Below are 25856 nucleotides of genomic sequence, written 5' to 3'. Positions count from 1 at the left end.
GTTATCCTCCCCTGGATCTCTGGCAACCTCCCGCTCTTCCTTTTGCCTGTGAGCAGTCCTCTGTGGTTTGGAAGTCAGCACAGCCTGAAAAAATGTACCTCGTTGATGCCTTCCTCAGTGGTATTGATTGAGCACTCACTGTGTGCAGAGCACTGTGGAAAGCTCTTAGGACAGTACAATACAAGCACTTAGTACAGTGCTCTGCACACAGTAAGTGCTCAATAAATACGACTGAATGAATATGACAGAGTCGGTAGACACGTTCTCTGCCCACAAGTTTACAGTCTGGGGGGGGAGGCAAGCGCTAATATAAATAAATAATTCGTAATATAATCTATATTCTATAGACATGTAATAAATACTTATTTTGTAGATGCCTTTTAGAAATTCTCTACTCTCTGGAGTCCCCTTTTTCCGTGCTGTTCCTCAAACAGCAACACGCTGAGATAGCTGCGTAGGGAAAATAAACTCAGTCAATTCATCAGTGGTATTTATTGAGCACTTACTGCTTGCAGAGCACTCGGGAGAGTACAGCAGAGTTATTCATCAATCAACCAAGCAATAGTATTTATTGAGCACTTACTGTATGCAGAGCACTGTACTAAGCACTTGGGAGAGCTCCATGCATCACATGCCTGTCTCCCCAGCGCAAGAGGCTCAACCTCAAGCCTGAGACGTCTTTGACGGTCCACGGTCTCGGGCCTTAAATGGGGGGTCAGGGAGAGAGGTTGCCTCAGTTGGATCTCTGCCCAATTCAGACTCCGGAGCACCTCCCGAGAACGTCCAGGAGGAATCGTCCCCAGGCTTCAATTAACCTCGGAGTCTCCAGGGTGCTCCCCGGGAGTCCCCCCGAATGAAGTCTCCGTAGAAAACCGAACGTATGTTTTCGATAGCAGAGCGGAACATCCGAAACAGTGTCTCTGAGGAATCTCAATGGCCACTCACTCCATTTCCCACTTCTGAGACATGCTTTCGGGTTGTCGTTGCTGTTGATGTTGTTTGTTTGTTTTAATGGTGTTTAAGGGCTTACTATGTGCCCGGAACTGTACTAAGTGCTGGGGTAGGTGACCAAGGCTAATCAGAGTGGACACAGTCCATGTCCCATGTGGGGCTCACAGTCTTAATTCTGAGAGTCTGACTGGACCTCTTCCTCTGCTTCTGTGTAAAAGCAAAGCTAAGACAAATTGTGTTCTAACCTCTTTCCGCCTGCCCCTCCTTATCAGATTGCCACCATCCAGTCAAGAACTAAGCACTTCTTCCTTCCTAGGCACTGTACTAAGCACTGGAGTACGTACAAGCTAAGCAGGTTAGACACAGTCCATGTCCCACATGGGACTCACAGCCTTAATCCCCATTTTACATCAACTATGTGCAGACCACTGGACTAAGTGTGGGTTTTTTTAAGAGTGTTTGTTAAGCGTATACTATGTGCCAAACACTTTACTAAGCACTAGAATAGATAAGATATAAGCAGGTCGAACACAGTCCCTGCCCCACACAGGGCTCACAGTCTTAATTCCCATGTTACAGGTGAGGGAACTGAGGGCCAGAGAAGTTCAGGTGTTGAATTCCCATTTTAGAGTTGAGGAAATTGAGGCGCAGAGAAGTGAAGTGACTTGCCTAAGGTCACCCAGAAGGCAAGTAGCAGAGCCGGGATTCAGAAGCAGCGTGGCTCAGTAGGGACTATCTCTATATGTTGCCAACTTGTACTTCCCAAGCGCTTAGTACAGTGCTCTGCACACAGTAAGAGCTCAATAAATATGATTGATTGATTGATTGATTTGGAGTCTGAGGTCATGGATTCTAATCCTGGCTCCGCCACTTGTGTGCTGTGTGACTTTGGGCAAGTCACTTCACTTTTCTGAGCCTCAGTTCCCTCATCTGTAAAATGGGGATTAAGACTGTGAGCCCCACGTGGGACAACCTGATCACCTTGTATCCCCCCAGCACTTAGAGCAGTGCTTTGCATAGAGTAAGTGCTCAACAAATGCCATTATTATGATTAATAATAATAATAATAATAACCCAGGTCATGTGACACCCCAGGCCCGTGCTATTTTCACTTGGCCAAGCAACTTCCCATTAGTTTGTGAAAGCTAAGCACCTTCTTGGTTGGAGGTAGGAGGATGGTCGGCGTGACCTCTGATGGAATTTCTACATGTTGTCAGGTCTTGAGGACAGGGATCCTCCTTCCTTGTACTGTCTCAAGCGCTTTGTACTCTCCCAAGAGCTTAGTACAGTGCTTTGCACACAGTGAGAGCTCAATAAATACAGTTGAATGAATTCCCGCCTATTGTATTGATCTCTTACAAGCGCTTACTACAGTTCTCTGCACAAAATAAGCCCTTAATAAATGCAACTGATTGATTTGTGGATTCTTCTTGTCTGTAAGCCCTTTGTAGGCCGGAATTTTCTTTATGGCATTTATTATGTGCTTACTATGTGCAAAGCACTGGGGAGGTTAGTAGGTGATCAGGTTGTGCCACGGGGGGCTCACAGTCTTCATCCCCATTTCCCAGATGAGGTAACCGAGGCACAGAGAAGTTAAGTCACTTGCCCAAAGTCACAGGCTGACAGTTGGCAGAGCCGGGATTTGTGTCTATTATATTGTTCTCTCCCAAGCGCTCAGAACAGTGCTCTGCGCACAGTAGGCCTCAATAAATACCTGGGTGTTCTGCTCCCCCAATCTCAGCGTACGACCGGACATCGTCGCGTCCTCCCCCGTCCTCCGAAGAACTTCTAGCCCAGCTGAGTGCGTGGTCATGCTTTGGGGTTTCATCTCTTTAAGAAACGTTTGCCATGTCCACAGCCGCGGGAAATCCTGGGCAGATAATAATAATAATAATGGCATTTATTAAGCGCTTACTATGTGCAGAGCACTGTTCTAAGCGCAGATGAGAAAACACTTCCACTTTCATCTCCCAAAAGGTTGGAAAGTGGCCACAGAGACCGCAGAAGGGGTTCAGGGGTGCTGGGGGAGAGCGAGGCCCTGTCTGGTCTCTGCCGCCGGTGCGGAGAAGGGGGCTTTGGAGATGGACCCCCCGCAAGCAGGAGCTGGGACTCTCCTCTTCCTCCTCCTCCTCCTCCTCCTCCTCCTCCTCCTCCTCTTCCTCCTCCTCCTCCTCCCCCTGCTCCCCTGGAAGGGCTCGGGGATGTGTTTTCTGGGAGTGCGCTCAGCCAGAACCGGGGGGCTTCCAGGGACAGGGGTGGTGGCGAAGCTGAAACTTTCAGGGGAAGACCCTGTGGGTTTGTCAGAGAATCAATCAATCAATCAATCAATCGTATTTATTGAGCGCTTACCATGTGCAGAGCACTGCACTAAGCGCTTGGGACGTACAAGCTGGCAGCATACAGAGACGGTCCCTACCCGACAGTGGGCTCACAGTCTAGAAGGTGGAGACAGAGAACGAAACCAAACATAGTAACAAAATAAAATAAATAGAATAGATATGTACAAGTAAAATAAATAATCATCATCATCAATCATATTTATTGAGCGCTTACTATGTGCAGAGCACTGTACTAAGCGCTTGGGAAGTACAAATTGGCAACATATAGAGACAGTCCCTACCCAACAGTGGGCTCACAGTCTAGAAGGTGGAGACAGAGAACAAAACCAAACATAGTAACAAAATAAAATAAATAGAATAGATATGTACAAGTAAAATAGAGTAATCATCATCATCAATCGTATTTATTGAGGCTTACTATGTGCAGAGCACTGTACTAAGCACTTGGGAAGTACAAATTGGCAACATATAGAGACAGTCCCTACCCAACAGTGGGCTCACAGTCTAGAAGGTGGAGACAGAGAACAAAACCAAACATAGTAACAAAATAAAATAAATAGAATAGATATGTACAAGTAAAATAAATGGAGTAATCATCATCATCAATCGTATTTTTTGAGGGCTTACTATGTGCAGAGCACTGTACTAAGCGCTTGGGAAGTACAAATTGGCAACATATAGAGACAGTCCCTACCCAACAGTGGGCTCACAGTCTAAAAGGGGGAGACAGAGAACAAAACCAAACATACTAACAAAATAAAATAAATAGAATAGATATGTACAAGTAAAATAAATAAATAAATAGAGTAATAAATATGTACAAACATATATACATCTATACAGGTGCTGTGGGGAAGGGAAGGAGGCAAGATGGGGGGGCGAGGGGGAGAGGAAGGAGGGGCTCAGTCTGGGAAGGCCTCCTGGAGGAGGTGAGCTCTCAGAGAATCAATCAATCAATCAATCAATCGTATTTATTGAGCGCTTACTATGTGCAGAGCACTGTACTAAGCGCTTGGGAAGTACAAATTGGCATCACATAGAGACAGTCCCTACCCAACAGTGGGCTCATAGTCTAAAAGGGGGAGACAGAGAACAGAACCAAACATACCAACAAAATAAAATAAGTAGGATAGAAATGTACAAGTAAAATAAATAAATAAATAAATAAAAAGAGTAATAAATATGTACAACCATATATACATATATACAGGTGCTGTGGGGAAGGGAAGGAGGTAAGACGGGGGGATGGAGAGGGGGACGAGGGGGAGAGGAAAGAAGGGGCTCAGTCTGGGAAGGCCTCCTGGAGGAGGTGAGCTCTCAGCAGGGCCTTGAAGGGAGGGAGAGAGCTAGCTTGGCGGATGGGCAGAGGGAGCAGGGCATTCCAGGCCCGGGGGATGACGTGGGCCGGGGGTCGATGGCGGGACAGGCGAGAGCGAGGTACAGTGAGGAGATTAGTGGTGGAGGAGCGGAGGGTGCGGGCTGGGCAGTAGAAGGAGAGAAGGGAGGTGAGGTAGGAGGGGGCCAGGGGATGGACAGCCTTGAAGCCCAGGGTGAGGAGTCTCTGCCTGATGCGCAGATTGATCGGTAGCCACTGGAGATTTTTGAGGAGGGGAGTGATATGTCCAGAGCGTTTCTGGACAAAGATAATCCGGGCAGCAGCATGAAGTATGGATTGAAGTGGAGAGAGACACGAGGATGGGAGATCAGAGAGAAGGCTAGTGCAGTAGTCCAGACGGGATAGGATGAGAGCTTGAATTAGCAGGGTAGCGGTTTGGATGGAGAGGAAAGGGCGGATCTTGGCAACGTTGCGGAGCTGAGACCGGCAGGTTTTGGTGACGGCTTGGATGTGAGGGGTGAATGAGAGAGCGGAGTCGAGGATGACACCAAGGTTGCGGGCTTGTGAGACGGGAAGGATGGTAGTGCCGTCAACAGAGATGGGAAAGTCAGGGAGAGGACAAGGTTTGGGAGGGAAGACAAGGAGCTCAGTCTTCAACATGTTGAGCTTTAGGTGGCGGGCGGACATCCAGATGGAGATGTCCTGAAGGCAGGAGGAGATGCGAGCCTGGAGGGAGGGGGAGAGAGCAGGGGCAGAGATGGAGATCTGGGTGTCATCAGCGTAGAGATGATAGTTGAAGCCATGGGAGCGAATGAGGTCACCAAGGGAGTGAGTGTAGATTGAGAACAGAAGGGGACCAAGCACTGAACCTTGGGGAACCCCCACAGTAAGAGGATGGGAGGGGGAGGAGGAGCCTGCAGAAGAGACTGAGAAAGAACGACCGGAGAGATAAGAGGAGAACCAGGAGAGGACGGAGTCTGTGAAGCCAAGGTCAGATAACGTGTTGAGGAGAAGGGGGTGGTCCACAGTGTCAAAGGCAGCTGAGAGGTCGAGGAGGATTAGGACAGAGTAGGAGCCGTTGGATTTGGCAAGCAGGAGGTCATTGGTGACCTTTGAGAGCGCAGTTTCCGTAGAATGAAGGGGACGGAAGCCAGACTGGAGGGGGTCGAGGAGAGAGTTGTTGTTGAGGAATTCTAGGCAGCGCGTGTACGCTATGTACGTTTGTACATATTTATTACTCTATTTTACTTGTACATATATACATGTATACATATATACAACACTACTTCTATAACATGTATATAATATGTTATGTAACATACATATATAACATGTTATATAACATGCAACACTACTTCTATAAGAGCTTAGAAGAATACGGTAGAATTGGGAGACCCGATTCCTGCTCTTGAGGAGCATACATATATGTATGTTATACATAACATATATGTATGCATATATACATGTATACATATGTATATGCATATGTAAGCATATATACAAACATGTATATATGTTTGTAATTCCCAAACAGAACTCCTCATCTTCACTCTCAACCCTCTCGGCCCCGTCTTTCCCGTCGCTGTAGACACCACTATCATCCTGAGCACTGTAGGCAACACCACTGTTCTCCCCGTCTCACAAGGGGGTCGCCTGGGCATGATTCTTGATTCCTCCCTCTCTCAAACCCTACAGTTGGTCTGATTAATATACTGAGTACATATATATATATATGATATATGATATATATGTGGTATGTGATATATATGTGGTATATGATATATATCATATATACATATATATGTGTGTGTGTATATCATATACTGACCATATCTGTACCCTATACCCCACCTGCTATCACTTCAGCACATGTATGTCATAAAAGTAGCAGAGATTTCTACATACTTTCCCTCTCTCCTCCCTATAATTAATTCAAGCGTCCTTTCCCCTGCTGGATTGCAAGCTCCTCAAGGGCAGGAATCGGGTCTCCCAATTCTACCGTACTCTTCTAAGCTCTTATAGAAGTAGTGTTGCCTAGTGGAAAGAACCTGGAGCTGGGAGTCCGAGAGCATGGGTTCTAATCCTAGCACAACCAGTCAGTCCATCGTATTTATTGACCACTTAATGTGTGCAGAGCACCTGGGAAAGTACAATATAACAATAAACAGACACATTCCCTGCCCACCACGAGCTTACAGTCTAGAGAGGGAAACAGATATGGATAGAAATAAATAAAAATTAAAGATTTGCACCTAAGTGCCATGGGGCTGGGAGAGGGGATGAATAGAGGGAGCGAGTCAGGGTGATGTAGAAGGGAGTGGGAGAAGAGGAGAGGAGAGTTTAGTCAGGGAAGACCTCCTGGAGGAAGGCCTCTTGCCTGCTCTGTGACTTGGGACAAGTCAGTTCACCTCTCTGGACTTCCCTTCCCTCCTTTATAAAATGGGGGATTAAGACTGGGAGCCCCATGTGGGACATAGACTTTATCCAACTTGATTACTTCGAATCTACCCCGAGGGTGCCTGGCACACAGTAGGTGCTTGACAGATGCTATTTAAAAAAAGCACTCAGTCCAGTGCTCTGAACCTAGTAGATGCCCGATAAACGCCACTGACGGATTGGATGAAAGGGCCTCCCAGCTCAACCTCGACAGCTGCTCACCCCTTACTGTGCCCCAGCGCTCGATAAATACGACTGAATGAGTGAATTAATTGAGCACTTATTCCGTGCAGAGTGAGGTAAGCACTTGGGAGACTACAACAGATTGGAAGCTCGTTGTGGACAGGGAATTTGTCTGTTTATTGTTAGGTTGTACTCTCCCAAGTGCTTAGTACAGTGCTCTGCACACAGTAAGCACTCCTGGACTGAGCTCCCCTTTTCCTCTGCTCCTCCTCCCTCCCTCTGGTCTACCCCCCTCCCCGCCCCACAGCACTTTTGTATATATGTATATATTTATTATTCCATTTATTTTATTAATGATGTGCACATATCTATAATTCTATTTATTTATATTGATGCCTGGCTACTTGTTTTTGTTTTGTTTTGTTGTCCGTCTCCCCCCTTCAAGACTGTGAGCCCGTTGTTGGGTAGAGATGGTCTCTGTTGCCGAATTGTGCTTTCCAAGCGCTTAAAGTGCTCCGCGCGCAGTGTTATCGATAAGTAGGGTGCAAAATAGGTTAACTCGGTGTAAACCGGCCGCAGGATTTTTGTACCCAGGGTGGTGATGCAGATAGGAAAAATGACTCGGAGACATGAGTTCAGATAGAGCAGTAAAGAAGGAAAGTGGCTACCTGCCCGAGAGGTACGAGTGACAAGCAGCCCCGATCCCAATATCACTGTGTCTTTTATTGAGTTACAGCAACACGGGGGTGGGATATTTGGAAATTTCAAGAATTCAACTGGGACCGGCAGGGTGTTACAAATTCTCTTTATTCTCTGTTCTCACTGCCTTGTGCAGGTTGTTGTTACCTGCCCTATGGCCTTGCATAGATACTTGCTACTGGCCTTGAAGACATCTGTTGCTGAGCCTTGCATAAGATACAAAAAGGAGTTGCTCTCTCGGCCTACACAAAATGAAGGGTTATTGTCGGCATACACAAAACGGAGTCAGTCACGTCAAGTCCGCTGGTGGACAACACACAGTAAGCGCTCAATAAATGATTGAAGGAATGAATGAATGCCCCAGCCCGAGGGGAACCCAGGTAAAGCCAAGATGGAGGCACAGTGGGGGGTACAAGAAGAGGCGGAGCTGGGCCCTGGGAGACCCCCAAGGCATCGCTTGCCCCAGGCCCACAGGACATATTTATTACTCTATTTATTTATTTATTTATTTTACTTGTACATATCTATTCTATTTATTTTATTTTGTTAGTATGTTTGGTTTTTTTGTTTGTTTTTTTTTTGTTTTGTTTTGTTTTGTTTTCTCTGTCTCCCCCTTTTAGACTGTGAGCCCAATGTTGGGTAGGGACTGTCTCTATATGTTGCCAATTTGTACTTCCCAAGTGCTTAGTACAGTGCTCTGCACATAGTAAGCGCTCAATAAATATGATTGATTGATTGATTGATTGATTGATTGATTGACCCTTCCACGGGCCTTGCAGCAGGATAGGAAGGAGAGAGGCGGGTGAGGGTCACCCACAGCCCGGTGTCTGCCCTGGGCCCGCTGGCTAGTGCTCGTCATCCGAGCTGGCCCGGCCCCTTGGTCTCTTCTCCTGACCCTCGCCCTCCCTCCCAACCATGCCCATCTCTGCTCCATGCTGACCCTCCACCTCTGCCCATCGCCCTGTCTGCAGGGCAGCTCACGGTGACGGGGCCCACCCAGACGGTGGTCGCCCAAGTGAGGGGAGAAGTCATCCTCTCCTGCCACCTCACCCCCAAGACGGATGCTGGAATTATGGATGTGAAGTGGTTCCGGGTCGATAGAGGATTTCTGATGCATCGGTACCAGGGGAGCCAAGGTTGGGCAGAGACCGAGGGGACGAGAGATGAACAACGGGGTCCGTGCTTCGGATGAGGGCATCTATAAATGCTTCTTTCGGTCGCCCTCCTACAGCAACGGAGCTCAGTTCCAAGTCCGAGTGGCAGGTGAGAACTTAATGTGAATAGACGCGCTCAAGTGTAGGGTTCTCCACATGTATAGTAACTGCTTTGGCACCCGGGTAGGGGAGTTTAATCTGGCCAGACCCCCTTCCCGGGGTTAAAAAGGACCGATCGGGTTGTTTCCTTTACTTAGATTATTCGGATTTGGAGCACAACTTGGAGTTGTGGGAAATTCTCCGTTTTCTGCTTTGGCAGGGAGTCAATCAATCAGTCAATCAATCATATTTATTGAGCGCTTACTGTGTGCAGAGCTCTGTACTAAGCGCTTGGGAAGTACAAGTTGGCAACATATAGAGACAGTCCCTACCCAACAGCGGGCTCACAGTCTAAAATGTGACAAACCCGGAGAACTGAGCCCTGCCGTCTGTGTCAGAGCAGACTGAGCTGCATGCTTCCTCCGGTGTGCGTTTCAGGCCTCCTCCGTCTAGCACCATCCTCATTCCCTGCTGTATCCCAGCCCCTTGGGCTCACACCTTAACAATGCATTTTATTTATTGAGCGCTTACCGTGTGCAGAGCACCATACGAAGCACTTGGGAGGGCGCAATGCAACAGAGCTGGTAGACACGTCCGCAAGTTCTACCGTCACAGCATCGCTGAAATTTGCCCTTTCCTCTCCATCTAAACTTGCCGCTATGATGATCCAAATATTTATCCTACCTCTCTTTGACTACTGTGTCAGCCTCAGCCTCCTCACAGACCTCCCAACCTCCTGCCTCTCCCCACTCCGGTCCACGCTTCACTCTGCTGCCTGGATTATTTTTCTACACAGACGTTCAGTCCATGCCCCCCGACTCCTCAAGAACCGCCACACATCCACCCCCGCATCAAACAGAAACACCTTATGATGGTCGTTAAAGCACTGACTCACTTTGCCCTCTCCTATCTTATCTCCCTGATTTCCTACTGCATCCCAGCCCAAACAATTCGCTCCTCAAATGCCAACCTACTCACTGGACTTGGATCTCATCTCTCTAGCTGCTGATCCCAACTCTCTCCGCCTTCACGTCCAAAAGACGATCTCTATCCCCACCTTCAAAGCCTTACAAAAATCGCATTTCCAGTGCTTAGAACAGTGCTTTGCACATAGTAAGCGCTTAATAAATACCATTATTATTATTTCCTCCAAGTAACCTTTCCCAACTAAGCCCTCATTTCTTCTTCTGCCGCTCCCTCTTCCACATCACCTTTGCACTTGGATTTGCATCCTGTATTCACCCCGCCCATAACCCCACAGCACTTACCACGTATCCATAATTCATTTATTTATATTAATGTCTATCTCCCCTTCTAGATTATAAACTCCTCTGGGGCAGGGAACATGTCTATCCACTCTGTTAGGCTGTACTTTCTGAAGCGCTTAGTACAGTGCTCTGCATATCATACATATTTATTACTCTTTTTATTTATTTATTTATTTATTTTGCTTGTACATTTCTATCCTATTTATTTTATTTTGTTGGTATGTTTGGTTTTGTTCTCTGTCTCCCCCTTTTAGACTGTGAGCCCACTGTTGGGTAGGGACCGTCCCTATGTATTGCCAATTTGTACTTCCCAAGCGCTTAGTACAGTGCTCTGCACATAGTAAGCGCTCAATAAATACGATTGATTGATTGATTGATTGCACATAATAAGCACTTAATAATCACCACTGATTGATGGATTGCTAAGAGGTGGGACAGAGACAGGAGAGGGTTTTTGGACGTTGGGAGTGGGTTAGTAAGCTCTCAAGAAATACCATGGATTGATTGCCGCTACTGCTACTAATGATAATCAATCAATCGATCGTATTTATTGAGCGCTTACTGTGTGCAGAGCACTGGACTAAGCGCTTGGGAAGTCCAAGTTGGCAACACATAGAGACGGTCCCTACCCAACAGTGGGCTCACAGTCTAGAAGGGGGAGAGAGAGAACAAAACCAAACATATTAACAAAATAAAATACATAGAATAGATATGTACAAGTAAAATAAAAAAATAAATAGAGTAATAAATATGTACAAACATATATACATATTTATAATGGTGTCATTTGTTAAGCGCTTACTATGTGCAAAGCACTGTTCTAAGCACTGGAGAGGATACAAGGTGATCTTTTAGACTGTGAGCCCATTGTTGGGTAGGGATTGTCCCTATATGTTGCCAACTTGTACTTCCCAAGCGCTTAGTACAGTGCTGTGCACACAGTAAGCGCTCAATAAATACGATTGATTGATTGATTGATTGATTGATCAGGTTGTCCCAAGTGGGACTCACAGTCTTAATCCCCATTTTACAGATGAGGGAACTGAGGCGTAAAGAAGCTAAGTGACTCGTCAGTCACACAGCTGACAAGTGGCAGAGCCAGAATTTGAACCCATGACCCCTGACTCGCAAGCCCGGGCGCTTATTTATTTAACTTGTACATATCTATTCTATTTATTTTATTTTGTTAGTATGTTTGGCTTTGTTCTCTGTCTCCCCCTTCTAGACTGTGAGCCCGCTGTTGGGTAGGGACCGTCTCTAGACGTTGCCAACTTGGACTTCCCAAGCGCTTAGTCCAGTGCTCTGCACACAGTAAGCGCTCAATACATACGATCGATTGATTGATTGATTGATTGATTGATTTCCACTGAGCCACGTTGCTTCTCTGCTAGTAATAATAGTAGCCAGCCTCTTTCAGCCTTCCTCAATGCCCGGTCTTCTACCCCATTATAATTTTGAAGGAGTCCGACCTCCATCCCTCCCGCTGCGGCTTCTTCCCGGTCTCCCCAGACTTCCCGTTCTGGAGAATGAGTAGTAGTAGTAGCCTCCACTGGGAGACTACGGGAAATAGTCACGGCCCAGCCAAATAGCAGAGCCAACTCTCCCTCCTGGGATATAGGTTGCACCCCATTAAAAGTTTTGGCGAGGCCGATTAATGAGGCCCCCAGGTAGCCATGTTCTAACGAGATCATTATCTCCAAACCATTCCCAGTTATTAGCTCTCCGGGGCCCACGTCCCCATGGAGAACCCCCTCGGAAGTGGGCACTCGTTCAGCGTAACTGCTTCCGAACAAGCTGTGTGACCCCGAGAGAACCGGTCGCCCTCTCTGGGCAGCTGGATTCCCTCCTCTGGGACGGGCCAGGGCGTTAGAACAGCGCTTGACACCAAGTAAGCCGGGCGGGGTCAGAGGTCATGGGTTCAAATCCCGCCTATTGTCAGCTGGGTGACTTTGGGCAAGTCGCTTCACTTCTCTGGGCCTCCGTTCCCTCATCTGTCAAATGGGGATTAATAATAATAATAGCATTTGTTAAGCGCTCAGCAAGGGCTCAATAAATACGATTGATTGGTGGAGTCGCTCCGGTTTCAGTTTCCACCCATTCTCTCTAATAATAATGATGATGGTATTTGTTAAGCGCTTACTGTGTGCAAAGCACTGCTCTAAGCGCTGGGGGGGATGCAAGATGATCAGGTTGGCCCACGCGGGTTTCACAGTCTTCATCCCCATTTTACAGATGAGGTCACTGAGGCTCAGAGAAGTGAAGTGACTTGCCCAAGGTCACACAGCAGACACGTGGTGGAGCTGGGATTTATTTATTTATTTTACTTGTACGTATCTATCCTATTTATTTTATTTTGTTAGTATGTTTGGTTTTGTTCCCTGTCTCCCCCTTTTAGACCGTGAGCCCACTGTTGGGTAGGGACTGTCTCTATATGTTGCCAATTTGTACTTCCCAAGCACTTAGTACAGTGCTCTGCACATAGTAAGCGCTCAATAAATACGATTGATGATGATGATTCGAACCCATGACCGCTGACTCCAGAGCCCGGGGTCTTTCCACTGAACCGCGCTGTTTCTCTAAGACTGTGAGCCCCAGGTGGGACAACCTGATCCCCTTGTATCCCCCAGTGCTTAGAACAGTGCTTTGCACATAGTAAGCGCTTAACAAATACCATCATCATCATTATTAGAGAGAATGGGTGGGAACTGAAACAGGAGAGACTCAACCAATCCATCGTATTTATTGAGCACTTACTGTGTGCACAGCACTTGCACACGGTATTGTTATATTTATGTTGTATATTATTGTTGTATATCAATATAACAGTTGCATTCCCTGCCCACAACAAGCTTACAGTCTAGAGAGGGAGATAGCCATTAATACAAAGAAATAAATTACAGTTTTAAATGCTGTGGAGCCAAGATGGGGGTGGGAGAAGAAAGGGAGCAGGTCGGGGCGACAAAGAAGGGTGTGGGAGAGTAAGAAATGAGGGTTTAGTCAGGGAAGACCTCATGGAGGAGGTAATAGTAAGCAGCTCGCGAAGCAATCAATCAATTAATTGCATTTATTGAGCGCTTACTGTGTGCAGAGCACTGTACTAAGCGCTTGGGAAGTACAAGTCGGCAACACATATAGACACTGTTCTAAGCGCTGGGGGAGATACAAGGTGATCAGGTTGTCCCATGCGGGGCTCACATTCTTAATCCCCGTTTTACAGACGGGGAACTGAGGCTCAGAGGAGTTAAGTGACTTGCCCAAGGTCACACAGCTGGCAAGTGGCGGAGCCGGGATTAAAATTAGGGGATGCGCCTTCAGTAAGACTTGGAAGGTGGGGAGAGTCCCTGTCGGTCAGTTATGAAGAGGGAGGGCGGTCCAGGCCAGTGGCAGGACGCGAGTGAGAGAAGAAGGACGGATTACAGAAAGAACTTCCCCATAGTGAGTAAATGAGAAAAATGGGGATGGGGAGGAAACAGACCTAGACTCGTGCCTCCCAAGTCATCATCAATCGTATTTATTGAGCGCTTACTATGTGCAGAGCACTGTACTAAGTCATTTCACTTCTGTGTGCCTCAGTGACCGCATCTGTAAAATGGGGATTAAGATGGTAAACCTTAAGTGAGACGTGGACTGTGCCCCACCTTATTAGCTTGTATGTCCCCCAGAGCTTAGAACAGCGACTCGCGTAAAGTAAGTGCTTAATAAGTACCATTTTTTTTAAAAAAGTTACCCCCTCCCTCCCACTCCCCACCTGGGTCCCTGGGCCAGGCCTGTACACAGGGGAATGGACAGTGTGGCAGGTCTCACCAGCACAGCCATCCTGTTTTTGTTTTTATTTTTTATAGTCTTTGTTAAGTGCTTATTATGTGCCAGGTCCCATTATCACTAATCAGGTCCTACGTGGGGCTCACAGTCTTCGTCCCCATTTTCCGGATGAGGGAACTGAGGCCTGGAGAAGCAAAGTGACTTCCCCAAGGTCACAATCAAGTCTTCATCCCTTTCACTATTACTATTAGAATGGGTTCCATTTCTCCCACCTTCTCCACCCTGTCCTAAGTGCTGGGGTAGATACAGCACTAATCAGGTTGGACTAATCGGGTCCTACATGGGGCTCACAGTCTTCGTCCCCATTTTCCAGATGAGGGAACTGAGGCCTGGAGAAGCAAAGTGACTTCCCCAAGGTCACAATCAAGTCTTCATCCCTTTCACTATTACTATTAGAATGGGTTCCGTTTCTCCCCCCCGGCTCTACCCTGTCCTAAGTGCTGGGGTAGATACAGCACTAATCAGTTTGGACAAATCGAGTCCTACATGGGGCTCACAGTCTTCGTCCCCATTTTCCAGATGAGGGAACTGAGGCCTGGAGAAGCAAAGTGACTTCCACAAGGTCACAATCAAGTCTTCATCCCTTTCACTGTTACTATTAGAATGGGTTCCGTTTCTCCCCCCTTCTCCACCCCGGCTCTTCCCTGTCCTAAGTGCTGGGGTAGATACAGCACTAATCAGGTTGGACTGATCGGGTCCTACGTGGGGCTCACAGTCTTCGTCCCCATTTTCCAGATGAGGGAACTGAGGTCTGGAGAAGCAAAGTGACTTCCCCAAGGTCACAATCAAGTCTTCATCCCTTTCACTATTACTATTAGAATGGGTTCCGTTTCTCCCCCCTTCTCCACCCCGGCTCTACCCTGTCCTAAGTGCTGGGGTAGATACAGCACTAATCAGGTTGGACTGATCGGGTCCTACGTGGGGCTCACAGTCTTTGTCCCCATTTTCCAGATGAGGGAACTGAGGCCTGGAGAAGCAAAGTGACTTCCCTAAGGTCACACACAGCGTATAAGTGGTGGAGCAGGATTAGAACCCAGGCCATCTGTCTCCCAGACCTGGGCTCTTTCCACTCCTTCCACTCTTTCCATGCTGCTTCCGACCCGGACGTCCGCCCTGATGTAGAGAAGGAAGAAGAAGAGAAGGACGGCCATTCACCCGCCCTGTCACAGTGCCAGGGATGCCAACCCAGGAGTCCCGACGCCAAGCCTCGTGTCAAACCCACCTCGCCCTTCCATGCTGTAGTAAGCGCTCAATAAATACGATTGAATGAATGAATTAATGCCCGACCTGGGAGATGCCACTGCTGGGAGAAGCCGGGACCCAGGCGGGAAAGGAAGATGAGGCCGGAGGGCGACTGGGAAAGCGGAGGAGGGCAACCGGGCCACGCCGTCCTGGCACATGGAAGGAGAGAGCCGGAAATTGGCCCCCATGCCCGGATCTGCCAGGAATCATCATCATCATCATCATCATCAATCGTATTTATTGAGCGCTTACTATGTGCAGAGCACTGTACTAAGCGCTTGGGAAGTACAAATTGGCAACATATGGAGACAGTCCCTACCCAACAGTGGGCACACAGTCTAAAAGGGGGAGACAGAGAACAAAACCAAACATACTAACAAAATAAAATAAATAGGATAGATATGTACAAGTAAAATAAATAAATAAATAAATAGAGTAATAAATATGTACAAACATATATACATATATACAGGATCCAGCTGGCAGTGCTGCCTCGGAGTCAGGACCGGTTGATTAGAAAATAATAATAAAATAACAGTCCTTGTTAGTAACAATAATGGCATTTGTTAAGTTCCTACTATGTGCCAAGCGCTGGGAGGGATACAAGGTGATCAGGTTGTCCCACGTGGGGCTCACGGTCTTCACACTGCTTAAGAGAAGCAGTGTGGTGTAGTGGAAAGAGCTCGGGCTTTGGAGTCAGAGCTCTGGGTTCAAATCCCGGCTCTGCCAATTGTCGGCTGTGTGACGTTGGGCTAGTCACTTCACTTCTCTGGGCCTCAGTTTCCTCATCTGTAAAATGGGGATTAAGACTGTGAGCCCCCCGAGGGACAACCTGATCACCTTGTAACCTCCCCAGCGCTTAGAACAGTGCTTTGCAATCAATCAATCAATCGTATTTATTGAGCGCTTACTGTGTGCAATGTACTTTGCACATAGTAAGCACTTAATAAATGCCATTATTATTATTCTCTGGGCCTCAGTTCCCTCATCTGGAAAATGGGGGTGAAGACTAGGAGCCCCCCCGTGGGACAACCTGATCACCTTATAGCCTCCCCAGCGCTTAGTACAGTGCTTTGCACATAGTAAGCGCTTAATAAATGTTATTATTATTATTCATGCCCATTTTACAGATGAGGTGACTGAGGCTCAGAGAAGTGAAGTGACTTGCCCAAAATCACACAGCGGACAAGTGGCGGAGCCGGGGTTTGAACCCATGACCTCTGACTGCCAAGCCTGGGCTCTTTCCACCGAGCCACGATAATAATGATGGCATGCGTTAAGCGCTTACTATGTGCCAAGCACTGTTTCAAGTTCTGGGGTGGATACGAGGTCATGAGGTTGTCCCACATGGGGCTCCCACTCTTCACCCCCATTTTACAGATGAGGGAACTGAGGGACACAGAAGTGAAGTGACTTGCCCAAGGCCACACGGCAGAAAAGTGGCGGGGGAGGAATTCGAACTCATAACCTCTGACTCCCAAGCCTTTTCCACTAAGCTGAGCTGCTTCTCAAAGTGCTTACTATGCGCCAAGCCCTGTTCTAAGCATGCATTCATTCATTCATTCAACATGGGGCTCCCACTCTTCACCCCCATTTTACAGATGAGGGAACTGAGGGACAGAGAAGTGAAGTGAGTTGCCCAAGGCCACACGGCACAAAAGTGGAGGAGTGGAATTCGAACTCATGACCTCTGACTCCCAAGCTCTTTCCACTAAGCTGAGCTGCTTCTCAAGGTACTTACTATGTGCCAAGCCCTGTTCTAAGCATGCATGCATTCATTCACTCAATCAATCGTATTTATTGAGCGTTTACTGTGTGCAGAGCACTGTACTGAGCGCTTAGGAAGTACAAGCAGGCCACATATAGAGACATATAGAGCCCAACAATGGGCTCACAGTCTAGAAGAGGGGACAACAAATCAAAACACGCACTGGTGTAGATACAAATTAATCAGGTTGGACCCAGTCTCTGTCCCACATGGGGCTCCCAGTCTTAATCCCCATTTTCCAGATGAGGTCACTGAGGCCCAGTTATAGATTAAAAAATATATAAATTAAAAGAAATGAGAAAAAAGACGTTCCCTGACCGGGAATCGAACCCGGGCCGCGGCGGTGAGAGCGCCGAATCCTAACCACTAGACCACCAGGGAAGCGCAGGCGCGAAGCCTTCGGAAACGTCCTCGAGGACAGGCAGGGCTAAAGGGCGCATGCGCTGAATCTTCCGCGGCTTTAGGCGGGCTCTTGGCCTCGAAGCGCGCATGCGCACCGCACGGTTTTTTTTTTTTTTCCCCCCACCCCGGAGCTTGAGAAAATAAATCTGATTATCAAATTTTTTTTTCTTTTAATGGTATTTATTAAGCAGTGACTAGGGGTCAAATACGGTTCCCAGCGCTTAGTCCAGTGCTTGGCCCATAGCGAGCGCTCGACAAATCCCCCATTATTTTATTGTAGCTCTTATAATTAGGGGCCCTTGGCCTCGAAGCGCGCATGCGCACCGCACGTTGCCCCCCCACCAATCAATCAATCAATCAATCGTATTTATTGAGCGCTTACTGTGTGCAGAGCACTGTACTAAGCGCTTGGGAAGCACTAATTGACAATATATAGAGACAGTCCCTACCCAACAGTGGGCTCACATTCTAAAAGGGGGAGATGAGATAATAAATCTGATTATCCAATGTTTTCCTTTTTTTTAATGGCATTTATTAAGCGCTTACTATGTGCAAAGCACTGTTCTAAGCGCTGGGGTAGCTACAAGGTAATCATTTAATAATACAAGCGCTGACTAGGGGTCAAATACGGTTCCCAGCGCTTAGTCCAGTGCTTGGCCCATAATGAGCGCTCGACAAATCCCCCATTATTTTATTGTGGCTCTTATAATTAGGGTCCCTTGGCCTCGAAGCGCGCATGCGCACCGCACGTTGCCCCCCATCAAGAGCTTGAGATAATAAATCTGATTATCAAATATTTTTTTCTTTTAATAGTATTTATTAAGCGCTGACTAGGGGTCAAATACGGTTCCCAGCGCTTAGTCCAGTGCTTGGCCCATAATGAGCGCTCGACAAATCCCCCATTATTTTATTGTGGCTCATAATTAGAGTCCCTTGGCCTCGAAGTGCGCATGCGCACCGCACGTTGCCCCCCCATCAAGAGCTTGAGATAATAAATCTGATTATCAAATATTTTTTTCTTTTAATAGTATTTATTAAGCGCTGACTAGGGGTCAAATACGGTTCCCAGCGCTTAGTCCAGTGCTTGGCCCATAATGAGCGCTCGACAAATCCCCCATTATTTTATTGTGGCTCATAATTAGAGTCCCTTGGCCTCGAAGTGCGCATGCGCACCGCACGTTGCCCCCCCATCAGGAGCTTGAGATAATAAATCTGATTATCGAATATTTTTTTCTTTTAATAGTATTTATTAAGCAGTGACTGGGGGTCAAATACGGTTCCCAGCGCTTAGTCCAGTGCTTGGCCCATAATGAGCGCTCGACAAATCCCCCGTTATTTTATTGTGGCTCATAATTAGGGTCCCTTGGCCTCGAAGCGCGCATGCGCACCGCACGTTGCCCCCCCATCAAGAGCTTGAGATAATAAATCTGATTATCAAATATTTTTTTCTTTTAATAGTATTTATTAAGCGCTGACTAGGGGTCAAATACGGTTCCCAGCGCTTAGTCCAGTGCTTGGCCCATAGTGAGCGCTCGACAAATCCCCCGTTATTTTATTGTGGCTCATAATTAGGGTCCCTTGGCCTCGAACCGCGCATGCGCACCGCACGTTGCCCCCCCATCAAGAGCTTGAGATAATAAATCTGATTATCAAATATTTTTTTCTTTTAATAGTATTTATTAAGCGCTGACTAGGGGTCAAATACGGTTCCCAGCGCTTAGTCCAGTGCTTGGCCCATAGTGAGCGCTCGACAAATCCCCCATTATTTTATTGTGGCTCTTATAATTAGGGTCCCTTGGCCTCGAAGCGCGCATGCGCACCGCACATTGCCCCCCACCAGGAGCTTGAGATAATAAATCTGATTATCAAATATTTTTTTCTTTTAATGGTATTTATTAAGCAGTGACTAGGGGTCAAATACGGTTCCCAGCGCTTAGTCCAGTGCTTGGCCCATAGTGAGCGCTCGACAAATCCCCCATTATTTTATTGTAGCTCTTATAATAAGGGTCCCTTGGCCTCGAAGCGCGCATGCGCACCGCACGTTGCCCCCCCCACCAGGAGCTTGAGATAATAAATCTGATTATCCAATATGTTTTCCTTTTAATAATAATAATAATATAAGCGCTGACTAGGGGTCAAATACGGTTCCCAGCGCTCAGTCCAGTGCTTGGCCCATAGTGAGCGCTCGACAAATCCCCCATTATTTCATTGTGGCTCTTATTATAATTAGGGTCCGTGGCTTACAGGTGTATCTGGTTCTGCACGCCGAAAGGCCCACCTGATTCCGATTAAAAATACTTTATAAATACGCCTAACCGAGCGACTGACCTGATTCTGTGACCTAAAGTGGGCAGGGGGCTCCTGTATGCAAGTGTTGGGCCGCCACCGCCGGGCCCTCCCTGATTTTATTCCAAAAGGATATTCGAGGGGTGAGAGGATGCCTTTACTTCTGCACCCCTCTCCTGCATCTCTTTGGCAACTACTTTGGCACCCCTCTTTGCACTCTCTCCAGTTCCTGCACCTCCTTCTTTCCACCTCATTTCCCCCCTTTTTAGCACCTCTTTGACCCCCCAAACCCCTCTTTGCCCTCTCTCCGGTCCCCACGCTCCTCTTCCTGCCTCCTCTTTGGCAGCCTTTCCCGAAAAAAAAAAAGAAAAAAAAATGCAATGTGTCAGAAGTGGGATTTGAACCCACGCCTCCATACGGAGACCAGAACACCCATTCCGGGGAAGGAAATCACCTTGAGTCTGGCGCCTTAGACCACTCGGCCATCCTGACACCCGGTTTAATTTCCCCCGACACACTCACTTCTAGGAAGAAAGGGCCGGTGGTTGGGAGGAAAATTGTATCAAATTGTTGAAAAGCAACAACTCCACTCCCTTTTTTTCTGCTTCTGTCCCGCGTTGCAGTTGGTATAGACAGAAGCCGGTCCTGATCATTTTCTCATCCATTTTTTATGTGTGTCATTACTTCCATCCGTCCCGTTCTCTCCGTCTGTCAGTGTCACATCATAATTGTGCTCTTTATTAGTACGTTTTTTAAAACACAGGCACTGTACTAAGCGCTGGGATGGAGCCAAGCGAATCAGGTTGGACACTGTCCCTGCCCCACGTGGGAGCCCCACAGTCCCAATCCTCATTTTACAGATGAGGGAACTGAGGCCTAGAGAATTGAAGTGACTTGCCCAGGGTCACACAGCAGTAATCAATCAATCAATCAATCGTATTTATTGAGCGCTTACTATGTGCAGAGCACTGTACTAAGCGCTTGGGAAGTACAAATTGGCATCACATAGAGACAGTCCCTACCCAACAGTGGGCTCAATCAATCAATCAATCAATCGTATTTATTGAGCGCTTACTATGTGCAGAGCACTGTACTAAGCGCTTGGGAAGTACAAATTGGCATCACATAGAGACAGTCCCTACCCAACAGTGGGCTCACAGTCTAAAAGGGGGAGACAGAGAACAGAACCAAACATACCAACAAAATAAAATAAGTAGGATAGACACGTACAAGTAAAATAAATAAATAAATAAATAGAGTAATAAATATGTACAACCATATATACAGGTAGTGGCAGTAAGTGGCAGGGAGCTTACTATGTGCCCTATGTGCCTATGTTCCCCTTTTAGACTGTGAGCCCACTATTGGGTAGGGACTGTCTCTAGATGTTGCCAACTTGTACTTCCCAAGCGCTTAGTACAGTGCTCTGCACACAGTAAGCGCTCATCATCATCAATCGTATTTCTTGATACGATTGATGATGTGCCAAGCACTATTTATTTGTCTGTCTTCCCCTTCTAGACTGTGAGCCCGTTGCTGGGTAAGGGCCGTCTCTATATGTTTCCCATTTGTAGTTCCCAAGCGCTTAGTCCAGTGCTCTGCACACAGTAAGCGTCCAGTAAATCAATCGTATTTATTGAGCGCTTCCTGTGTGCAGAGCACCGTAAATACGATGGAGTGAATGAATGAAGGACTTTACTAGGCCCTGGGATGGATACAAGCAAATGGGGCTGGACACAGTCCCTGTCCCACGTAGGGCCCACAGTGTCAGCGCTGTTGTAGTCTTCCAACCGTCTAGCACAGTGCTCTGCACCAAGTAGTAAGGATTGTGGATGGTGGTTAAACGGTTACTATGTCGAGCACTGTACTAAGCGCAGAGGTAAGATAATGAGGGGGCTCACAATCGAAATAGGAAGGAGAACCGGTTCGGAATCACCATTTTACAGGTGAGAAAACTGAGGCACAGAGAAGATACGTGACACGGCATTTAAGTGGTGCCCCTTCCTTCCTCTCCCCCTCGTCCCCTTCTCCACCCCCCCATCTTACCTCCTTCCCTTCCCCACAGCACCTGTATATATGTATATATGGTTGTACATATTTATTACTCTATTTATTTTACTTGTACATATCTATCCTATTTATTTTATTTTGTCGGTATGTTTGGTTTTGTTCTCTGTCTCCACCTTTTAGACTGTGAGCCCACTGTTGGGTAGGGACTGTCTCTATGTGTTGCCAATTTGTACTTCCCAAGCGCTTAGTACAGTGCTCTGCACATAGTAAGCGCTCAATAAATACGATTGATGATGATGATGACTGTCTCTATCTGTTGCCAATTTGTACTTCCCAAGCGCTTAGTACAGTGCTCTGCACACAGTAAGCGCTCAATAAATACGATTGATGATGATGACTGTCTCTATATGTTGCCAGTTTGTACTTCCCAAGCGCTTAGTACAGTGCTCTGCACACAGTAAGCGCTCAATAAACACGATTGATGATGAAGTGGTGGAGTGAAATTAGAACCCAGGTCCCCTGTCCGGACTTCTTCCCCTAGGCCACCCTCAATAAGTAGCAGTGATGTACTGATTGACTCTGCCTCATGTGGAGACTCCCCTTCCTCTTCATGGTTCCTTGGAATGGAGTCAGGGGAGCCCCTCGCCCTCCACCTCTTAAAGCTGTATAAAGGAGGGAGCAGAATATATTTTTATTTTCTATTTCTTTTTTAAACAGGAAAAAAAAAATCCTTTCCCTGACCGGGAATCGAACCCGGGCCGCGGCGGTGAGAGCGCCGAATCCTAACCACTAGACCACCAGGGAGATGTAGACGCTTCTTACTCACATAAATATATCATCATTATCACATCAATCCTATTTATTGAGCGCTTACTGTGTGCAGAGCACTGTACTAAGTTCCTGGGAAGTACAAGTTGGCAACATATAGAGACAGTCCCTACCCAAATGTATAGAAATATAAGCTCCGCCTTTGTGAAGAAGATAGAGAAAAATGGAAAGGGAAAGAGGCAATATTGTTATCATCATAATCATGGTATTTGTTAAGTGCTTACTATGTGCCAAGCACTGTTCTAAACGCTGGGGTAGATGCAAGGTCATCAGGTTGTCCCACGTGAGGCTCACTGTCTTAATCCCCCTTTTACAGATGAGGGAACTGAGGCCCAGAGAATAATAATAATAATAATAATAATGGCATTTATTAAGCGCTTACTATGTGCAAAGCACTGTTCTAAGCGCCGAGGAGGTTACAAGGTGGTCAGGTTGTCCCACGGGGGGCTCACAGTCTTCATCCCCCTTTTACAGATGAGGGAACTGAGGCCCAGAGAATAATAATAATAACGATGATGGCATTTATTAAGCGCTTACTATGTGCAAAGCACTGTTCTAAGCGCTGAGGAGGTTACAAGGTGGTCAGGTTGTCCCACGGGGGGCTCACTATCTTAATCCTTTTACAGATGAGGGAACTGAGGCCCAGAGAATAATAATAATAATAATAATAATAATAATGGCATTTATTAAGCGCTTACTATGTGCAAAGCCCTGTTCTAAGCGCTGAGGAGGTTACAAGGTGATCAGGTTGTCCCACGGGGGGCTCAGTGTCTTAATCCCCCTCTTACAGATGAGGGAACTGAGGCCCAGAGAATAATAATAATAATGGCATTTATTAAGCGCTTACTATGTGCAAAGCACTGTTCTAAGCGCTGAGGAGGTTAGAAGGTGGCCAGGTTGTCCCACGGGGGGCTCACAGTCTTAATCCCCCTTTTACAGATGAGGGAACTGAGGCCCAGAGAATAATAATAATAATAATAATGGCATTTATTAAGCGCTTCCTATTTGCAAAGCACTGTTCTAAGCGCTGAGGAGGTTACAAGGTGGTCAGGTTGTCCCACGGGGGGCTCACTATCTTAATCCTTTTACAGATGAGGGAACTGAGGCCCAGAGAATAATAATAATAATAATGATGGCATTTATTAAGCGCTTACTATGTGCAAAGCACTGTTCTAAGCGCTGAGGAGGTTACAAGGTGGTCAGGTTGTCCCACGGGGGCTCGCAGTCTTAATCCCCCTTTTACAGATGAGGGAACTGAGGCCCAGAGAATAATAATAATAATAACAATGGCATTTATTAAGCGCTTACTATGTGCAAAGCACTGTTCTAAGCGCTGAGGAGGTTACAAGGTGATCAGGTTGTCCCACGGGGGGCTCACAGTCTTCATCCCCCTTTTACAGATGAGGGAACTGAGGCCCAGAGAATAATAATAATAATAATAATAATAATAATAGCATTTATTAAGGGCTTACTATGTGCAAAGCACTGTTCTAAGCGCTGAGGAGGTTACAAGGTGGTCAGGTTGTCCCACAGGGCGCTCACAGTCTTCATCCCCCTTTTACAGATGAGGGAACTGAGGCCCAGAGAATAATAATAACAATGGCATTTATTAAGCACTTACTATGTGCAAAGCACTGTTCTAAGCGCTGGGGAGGTTCCAAGGTGATCAGGTTGTCCCACGGGGGGCTTATAGTCTTCACCCCCATTTTCCAGATGAGGGAACTGAGGCCCAGAGACGTGAAGTGACTGGCCCAAAGTCACACAGCTGATAAGTGGCAGAGACGGGATTAGCCCCAAACCCGGGCTCTTTCCACTAAACCATTCCGCTTCTCACAAATAAAGGGGAATAATAAAAGAAGGGGGTAGGGGTTGTCCCTATTTGTTAATGAATTGTACTCTCCAAGCGCTTAGTACAGTGCTCTGCCCACAGTAAGCGCACAATAAATACCCTTGAGTGAATGAATGAAAGGAGGTAAAAGAGGAGGTAGGGCTTGTCCCTATTTGATAATGAATTGTACTCTCCAAGCGCTTAGTACAGTGCTCCGCACACGGTAAGCGTTCGCTAAATACGATTGAATGAATGAATCATCATCATCATCATCATCATCATCAATCGTATTTATTGAGCGCTTACCGTGTGCAGAGCACTGTATTAAGCGCTTGGGAAGTACAAGTTGGCAACATATATAGACAGTCCCTACCCAACAGTGGGCTCACAGTCTAAAAGGGGGAGACAAAACCAAACCTTCTAACAAAATAAAATAAATAGAATAGATATGTACAAGTAAAGTAAATAGAGTAATAATATGTACAAACATAAATAAGTAAATAATAAGTAAAATAAATAAATAAATAAATATGTACAAGCATATATACATATATACAGGTGCTGTGGGGAAGGGAAGGAGGTAAGATGAATGAAAGGCATAACATGTTACCAACTTGCACTTCCCGAGCGCTTAGTACAGTGCTCTGCACACGGTAAACGCTCGATAAATACGATTGAATGAATGAATGAAAGGCACAACTTCTGTTACCAACTTGTACTTCCCGAGCGCTTAGTACAGTGCTCTGCACACGGTAAGCGCTCGATAAATACGATTGAATCATCATTATCATCAATCGTATTTATTGAGCGTTTACCCTGTGCAGAGCACTGTACTAAGCGCTTGGGAAGTACAAATTGGCAACATATAGAGACAGTCCCTACCCAACAGTGGGCTCACAGTCTAAAAGGGGGAGACAGAGAACAAAACCAAACATACTAACAAAATTAAATAAATAGAATAGATATGTACAAGTAAAATAAATAGAGTAATAAATGTGTACAAAATAAGCGCTTAGTACAGTGCTCAGCACATAGTAAGCGCTCAATAAATACGATTGATGATGATTATGTACAAGCATATATACATATATACAGGTGCTGGGGGGAAGGGAAGGAGGTCAGATGAATGAAAGGCCCAACTTCTGTTACCAACTTGCACTTCCCGAGCGCTTAGTACAGTGCTCTGCACACGGTAAGCGCTCGAT

General features: G+C 46.6%; 3 non-coding genes across 3 annotated transcripts; all 3 read right to left on the bottom strand.

Moving 5' to 3' along the window:
• Positions 1–17606: 17606 nt before the first annotated feature.
• On the bottom strand, positions 17607–17678 carry TRNAE-CUC. Its single transcript has one exon. It is a non-coding gene; the product is annotated as a tRNA-Glu (tRNA).
• Positions 17679–20368: 2690 nt separating this feature from the next.
• On the bottom strand, positions 20369–20477 carry TRNAL-CAA. Its single transcript has 2 exons — positions 20440–20477; positions 20369–20414 (listed from the first exon to the last, which is right to left on the bottom strand). It is a non-coding gene; the product is annotated as a tRNA-Leu (tRNA).
• A 2250-nt stretch (positions 20478–22727) lies between these two features.
• TRNAE-CUC lies at positions 22728–22799 on the bottom strand. The gene has a single exon. It is a non-coding gene; the product is annotated as a tRNA-Glu (tRNA).
• Positions 22800–25856: the final 3057 nt, after the last annotated feature.

The sequence above is a fragment of the Tachyglossus aculeatus genome, chromosome X3, assembly GCF_015852505.1.
Source record: "Tachyglossus aculeatus isolate mTacAcu1 chromosome X3, mTacAcu1.pri, whole genome shotgun sequence".
NCBI classification, from domain to species: domain Eukaryota; kingdom Metazoa; phylum Chordata; class Mammalia; order Monotremata; family Tachyglossidae; genus Tachyglossus; species Tachyglossus aculeatus.
This window is presented reverse-complemented; position numbering and strand designations above follow the sequence as displayed.